At 38.1% G+C, this 7,395-nt stretch overlaps 1 pseudogene across 1 annotated transcript; it reads left to right on the top strand.

Annotated features, from left to right (window-relative positions):
- The first annotated feature begins 6,621 nt into the window (after window positions 1-6,621).
- LOC308276016 (small ribosomal subunit protein eS27-like) lies at window positions 6,622-6,775 on the top strand (annotated as a pseudogene). Its single transcript has one exon. The product of its transcript is annotated as a small ribosomal subunit protein eS27-like (transcript).
- Window positions 6,776-7,395: the final 620 nt, after the last annotated feature.

Here is a 7,395-nt window from a genome sequence, read left to right as displayed (position 1 = left end):
TCCCATTAGATCTACTCTGCTATGCAAAAACATTTTTCCCTTTTCAAGATGAATTCTTGCATATTCCTAAAATAGAATGGAGAAAAGTTGCAACTATACTTTAACATTTACTACATTTTTTGGCTTACATAATATCCAACATTTGTCTTTATTTCCCAATGCTCATATTCACTCATATAGATAAGAATGGTTGGGATCACTAGGGATTTTAGAAATTAGGAAACTGACTTAGCAAAATGGCCCAGTGTTCTTTTTAACTTGACTCTACCTGATGTTATGCCCTAGGATTCCTTGTTCTTAGATCACTTGTTTTAGAAAATTTGCAATTATGAATCTTTTCTCTATTCCTTTGAGGTATAAATATTCTTCCAGTTTCTTGGCAGCTTTATACCCCAGCAATGTCTTTCTCAAGGGCCCGGAAACCATCATTTTAAAATAAAATGTAAAGAAGGATAGTGCCCTCTATCTGTGAGAGAAATACAGAGCCAAATGTTCATAAGCACCTATCAGAAAACACAGGTGGCTCCATCTGATGGAATATCCTTCCCTCTGGAGTTTTCCAGAGGAGTAATCTTCCACCAGCTCTTGAACCTCATTTCAACCGTTCTGAATAATGTCTTCCTTGCCTGTTTCACTTCATCCGGTACAATTTTTCTGTGATGTGAACCAAAAAATGATTCATCTGAGAACACTCAGCAAATGATGGCCAGAGCTCAGACTCAAATGCAGAGCCAGTGACTACAAATCTAATACTTTCATTGTTTCAAATATACACGTACTCATTTGTTATTGGTATTTATGACTCTTGCTTTCATTCTCTGTCGAGGCTAACCTTTAGTGGGTTTGGTTTGTGATACTCTCATTGTTTTTACTTGGCTTGCCAAATTAGACCAAAGAGCCTAGGATCAGAGCCTCAGCCCTCTATTGTATGAGAGGTTTGGCCTCAGGTCCTTAGAGACTGTTAGATGTCTCAGAGGATTGCTTTGTTTAATACTCTTGAAAATGCCCCAAGGCCTTTCATGGAGAGCAGCAGTGTGGGATCCATGGTATTTTTAATTAAAAGTGCATTGTCTGAAGACATAGCCCTTGGCCTCTTATTTATGATTAAGTTCTCTGCCGTTGTTGAAACCATCTCTAGATTAAAATTTCCCCTTTTGCCACAGGATGGCAGTATAAGTTAATGTTAAACCTCCCATAAGTACAACCTTCCAAAATCCCCAAGTGGAGTTTTGTTCAGAATTGGCCACCCAAATCTCTTTTCCCATGGGCTTACAGACTCCTTTGGGCCCAACCCTAAATATTTCTCATTTCCCCCTCTATCGAACCAAACAAAGGCAGTCCCTTCAGTTCAAAAAAGATGTCTTTGAATGAAAATCCATACACACAATACAACATCTTAATTATAAAAGACCCCCAGATGCAGGAGGCCAGAGTCCAGTGGCCCACAAAACCACATGCAACTCTCTTTCAGTTCAGTGATGCTAAGTGGTTGTGTATAAATAGTAGCGGTCAGTTACACATTGTCAGCATCCTTGACCTAATCACTGTTAATAAAGTCATTGAAGTATAAAAGCCTCATTGGCAGCAGATTGGCTCAGATCCAGGCTAAAAAGGAAGAGTCCTCATGAGCAGTCAGATGGTAATTATTTAATCAGAGCAGGGTGGCCTTACACAGATCCAGTATCAAGAAAACTACAAAACCATGCTGCAAACATCTTTTCCCATACTCCAGAAAGATGGAGACAAATAAATTTTTTTTCTGAAATATGGAAAATTAGATACTGCTTGCTGAATTTAAGTAAACAGCAAAGAACAAAGAAATTCTTTGAGAACATAATTAGAATAGCAGTTTTACTTCATGAGGGTGATTTTAATATGCTCCCTTTTCTTCTTAGCTCTTTAAATGGTGAGATGATCTTTTTAGGTACATGCAGGTCAAGCATCACACACTGCTGGGAAGAGTCTACTCTGTTCCCTAAGTTTTTTTTCATCCTTACAATAATATGGTTTTCTGAATTGGAAATTAACCAAGAAAAAGATAAAATATAACCACAAAATGATCTTTTAAATCTCTCCCCTCACCACTGTTCTCTGTAGTGGAAGCATCTTTGATACTATTCCTTTTCCTTTAATAATATTGTATTATAAAATATTTAACAGCCCATGCCATCTCCTGCTCTTCTGCACTGTCCACTGCTCTTGGTGCAGGTTCATCACACTCTTTCCTTTCTGAACATTCATTGGTTAAATCCTTGCTAATGAATGTGATAATAAAACAAGTGGCTGGAGAGCTTCACCTAAGTAGAGACCTAACATTTCCAAGAATACTACCTTATCAAGGCACCTCACATAATCGCTGACCAGATGTTTTCAACACATTTTAAGGGAAAAAAATACTGGAAAGAATATCCTATGATGATTATGTAAAGACCTAGACATGAACAACAAAAAATAGACTAATGTTTAACTTCAAATAGAGCCGGACTTTCGGGAAATAGAGGAAAGCCATCATGGTTTTATATGATAGAAGTAATTTTCCTAAAATTACTTTACAATTCTCACATGTGTGTGTTTGTAGGCTTGAGAAAAATGATGTATTTTTAAATGCAACTGGAGAGGTTTAACAAAGAAAGCCTTTTCTGGTCCCCATGGGGGGAAAATCAGCTTTAGACTGTTAGCACACACATCTAAAAGTTCAATGAACTTCAGTTAGTTGCTATGCCAACCAGCAGAAGACCTGTCCAGATATGAATTGATCACACAAATAAAATCTCCCCAAAGATGATGCTTGTTTGGCTTAAGGGCATAGTCTCTGTAACAGCCCTTGACAAATCATAGGTCTGTCGGCTTGGAGGATTTATATGCACTACTATCCAAATTTCCTCAGTGTCCTATTAAAATACCTTAATTTTTTTCTCATAGGAAATCGCACAGTTGCTTTCAGGGGAAAATGTCTTTTGTTTTCTTGTTTTCTCTCCCCCAACCCCAAGTGTCAGAGTACCAAATAGAGAGAGAGTTGCATGTAGTTACTGATTATGAGAAAGAAAGGGTTGCCAGAACTAGAAATGTAAACCTTGAGAACGATATTTTATTCCACTGTCATCTTATGATATGAAGTTGAACAATTCATCTTTTTTTTTTTAATGTCACGCCTCCTACACTTGCCATGGAGAGGGTCCCTAATCAGCCTGTGTAAAAGGTCCCTGATGAATGTTTTTTGAAAAAAATTTTTGTAGAGTTGGCCTTGAGCTGTTTTGTGTTCCACATTCCTACACTGGATTAATTTAAGACTAATGAAGCAGTAAATTTACGCAGCATGGTAATTTCCAATATATATTATGTAATTTAATACAAACTAAGGGTAAAAACTTTAATACATACACCAATTTTTTTCTGATTGCCTGGGGATTAAACCAGTGCATTCTACCACTGAGCTAAACCTCCAGACCTTTTTATTTCGAAACAGAGTTTCACTAAGTTATAATGTGCTGGCCTTGAACCTGAAACCCTCCTGCCTCAAGTGCTGGGATTATAGGCATGTGCTACTGTGTTTGGAGAACCAAAATTTATTATGTTTGCTTGTGTTGCATGTTATAGACCTACTAATTTAATCCTACTGTTAATTTTTGGCTCCCTACTTTATACTAGCTTTTTTTTTTTTTTTACCTCATTGAGAGAGCTTCCTTTGTGTTGGAGCCAGCAAGGGACTCAACAAAGTTTCCAGTGGATGTTATGAGTTGTAGTGATTTTACATTTGAAGCTTCCTATAGTTCAGATTAAAAAACAGACAAGAAGTGTATGAACAGTAGTATGATTGATTATATAAAATATTATCAGTGAATTTTATAATCTATGAAAATAAAAAAATAATTGGCAGCCAAAAGGGGTGTGTGTGTGTGTGTGTGTGTGTGTGTGTGTGTTTGTGTGTGTTTAAATGAGATAATGGGGATTGAGCCCAGGGGCATTTGCACTATAACCCCCAGCACATTAAATTTTTTAAACAGGGTCTCCCTAGATAGCTAAGGGTCTCCTTAGATTGTCTTAGCCTCCCAAGTACTGGGATTATAGAACTGCACCAGCTCTGATCATAATGGAATATCTTGGACCTTATCCCAGATCATCCTGAGGCAGAAACTCTGAGGTGGGGCCCAGCAATTTGCATTTCAACAGGAGGTGCATTGCTTCTGTTTGAGAACAACTTTGCTAGAACCGAACTTAGTTAACTAAGTAAAAGAAATGAAGTAAGAAAATGAGTAGAGAGAAGTGACCAGTGCATTTTCTAAGAAAAATCTCTTCCAAATACTGCAACTTAGTCCTGTCCAGACCAAAGTATAACAGAGGATTGGCTTTCAGTTTCAGAAACAGAAAAATGCCTCTAGTCCTCCTGGTTCCTGAGCCTCACAATTATCCGTCAAAATAAAACACCACCCAAACAACTTAACCCACTGAACAATCATTTCACTACCTAACTTTAGCCCCAAAGTGCTTATTTAAAAGTAGGCAGAGCTTGCCAGGCTGGTGGTGCACACCTTTAATCCCAGTACTTGGGAGGCTGAGACAGGAGAATTGCAAATCCAAGGCTAGAATCAGCAATTTAGCAAGACCTTGTTTAAAAGTAAAATAATAATAATAATAATAATAATAATAATAATAATAATAATAATAAATAGAATAGGAGGCTAGGAGGTTAGGTCAGAGGTAAATTGCCTCTGAGTTAAATCCCCACACCAAAAAAAAAAAAAAAAAGAAAAGAAAAAGGATAGGGCTAACATAATAAAGAGTCAATAAAAAAAGTCAGCACCAACATGTTATAATTTCCACTGGATGGATGAATATAGTACAGTCTTGTATTTTTATTGTGTCTAATGAGTTCATCCTTAGAAATAACTGTTGTTCATAAAATCTTACCCCATCTAGGTCACTGGATGATGCACACCTCAGAACAGTGCTGGAGGAAGTTGTCAGAGAGAGTGTGGTAGGGTCACAAGGTGCTCGCTACTTTCCTAGAACCAGGCCTCTGTAGCAGGAGCTGCCTCCCTGCGAGGATGACACATCCTTGGGAGATCTGAATGAGAGGCAGATTCCCCTAGGGTTGCATTTAGACTTCTTTTCAAGACCACACCTGGGCTCCTCATGAGGTTTTATTTTAATGCCATTAGGCCACTAGATGGCCCCAGAGTGTCTGTCCTGCAAAGGAGAGGCCAGAGATTTAAAAATTGGACTGCACTTTGTGAGCAGCCCCCTGCCATCTTCCTCCGCTATTGACTCCCACTCAACCAAGAATGATGTCTCATTTTCCTCTCCTCCATCTTCTAATAGTGGACCAGTGATGGTGTCAGCAAGAGGAAAAAACAAAGTCTCAGATCAGCAAAGTGCCTGTTTTCACCACATTTTAAACTTTAAACCCCAGCTTCAAGCAAGTTATATATGTATACTAAAAGCAGGAAACAACATTATATCCTAAGTTTATAGCATTTCTTAGATGAGGTAGTTGGGTATTAAGAATTGTTTGATAGCACAAAAAGAAATAAGAGCTTCCCAAATCTCAAATCTTAATCAGGAGGCTTAAGGATAAGTTGTTATACATTCTCTTGACCTTCATCACCTTTAAAAACTTTCTTTCTTTTCTAGATGTATTGGCTAACTTGGAAACTCGAGATTTTGCTTGTTTATCTTTTTTGATTTTTTAAAGTTGTCGTTGCTGGCATCATCTTTTTAAATCCGTGATGTGAACTCACTTTCCTCTAGGCTCAGTTTTCTTTTTTAAATCTGTTTTGACCACAGTCTCTAAAGTAGGAAATCATGTTTACCAAGCTCTCCTAATGTGACGATGATTATTTCCCATTTAGCCACTTCAATCAAATTTAGCAACCACAGACTGAAATGATCCCCTGTGTTAATCAGCTTTCCATTGCTGTAACAAATTCCTAAGATCATCAACTAAAAAAAGAAGTTTATCTTGACCCTCAGTTTGGAAGGTTTGAGTCCATAATTGGTTATCCCTGGTGTTTTTGTGCTTTGATCAAGGCAGTTTTTCAGACTAGGAAACATGTGGTAGAGCAAGATTCTGACCTTTTGGCAGTTGGGAAGCAAAGAAAGAGAGAGAGGAGAGGGACAGGATTCCTGCCATCACCTCGGAGGACACATTTCCAAAGACCTAAAATCTTCTATTAGGCCCCATTTCTTAAAGGTCCCATGACCTCCTGATAGCACCATTGGCTGGGGATCCATATTTTAAACCATGGGCATTTGGGGGACACATATTCAGACTATAGCAACCCCCCAAATGCCTGAAGAATAACTTAGATCAAAGGACAAAGACTTGAGTTCAGAATAAAGAGGGATCCAGGGTTGAAAAGCTATTGCCTGTCAGACTAGGAGTTTTACCATAGCAAATCAAAACCATGAGTCATCTGATGTTTGGGGACAGCACTTCTATGCGTAAGCAGAGGAAGCCAGTTTGCAGTGAAGGAAATGGAATATGTATAAAAATTCCATCTTTCCATAGGTGAAGACCTCCCCACAAAAACATGCCCCATCACAAAGTTTTTTCTTCATCTCACTCCAGAAGAGAAGAGAAAACACAAGGAGTGCCTGGTCTAGAGCTCCAGTCCCTACTTCATGGATGTAAAATGCCCAGGATGCTACAAAATCACCACAATCTTTAGCCATGCACCAAAGGTAGCTGTGTGTGTTGGCTGCTCCATGGTCCTCCGTTGGCCTACAGGAGGAAAAGGCTTATAGAGGTTGCTCTTTTAGGAGAAAGCAGCACTAAAACCACCCTAAATCAAGATGAGTGGGAAACCATCCCAACAAACACATTTTGAATATATATACATATATATTCAATATATATACATACAGGTATACACACCTGTAATTCTAGTACTTGGGAGGCTGAGACAGGAGGATCACAGGTTCAAGACCAGCCTCACTTACTTAGTGAGACTCACAGCAAGCTAGTGAGACCCTGTTTCAAAAAAATCATATGTGAGAGAAATGTTGGACTCAAAAAGATAGAAATATAAAAAAAATTCTAGTTTCTATGTGTACTACTTTTATATTTTTTCTTCAGTCAAATCCCATATGCGGTTCTCGGAGTCTTTTCTCTATTCCTTTCCTGCCTTTTTTACATTTTCCTTGAGATAATTGTCAAATATTCTCAAGCAAGGCCTTTGTGAACTAAAGTTTTGAAGGCATTTTTATCATGTTAATACACTAAATTACTGATAGTTGGATTTATGCAATAGAGGGTATTTCTGGTTTAAAATAACATCAAACTTGTGCACAATATTTTTCAAAAATTTGTTTGGAAAGAGGGTCTTGCTTGGTTCCTGAGAGTTCTCGCTAAACTGCAGAGACTGGTTTTGTACCTGCGATTCTCTTGTCTCAGCT

Source organism: Muscardinus avellanarius, assembly GCF_963383645.1.
Source record: "Muscardinus avellanarius genome assembly, chromosome: 1".
Classification (NCBI taxonomy): domain Eukaryota; kingdom Metazoa; phylum Chordata; class Mammalia; order Rodentia; family Gliridae; genus Muscardinus; species Muscardinus avellanarius.
Note: the sequence above shows the minus strand (reverse complement) of the source record. Positions and strands in the feature narration are given on the sequence as shown.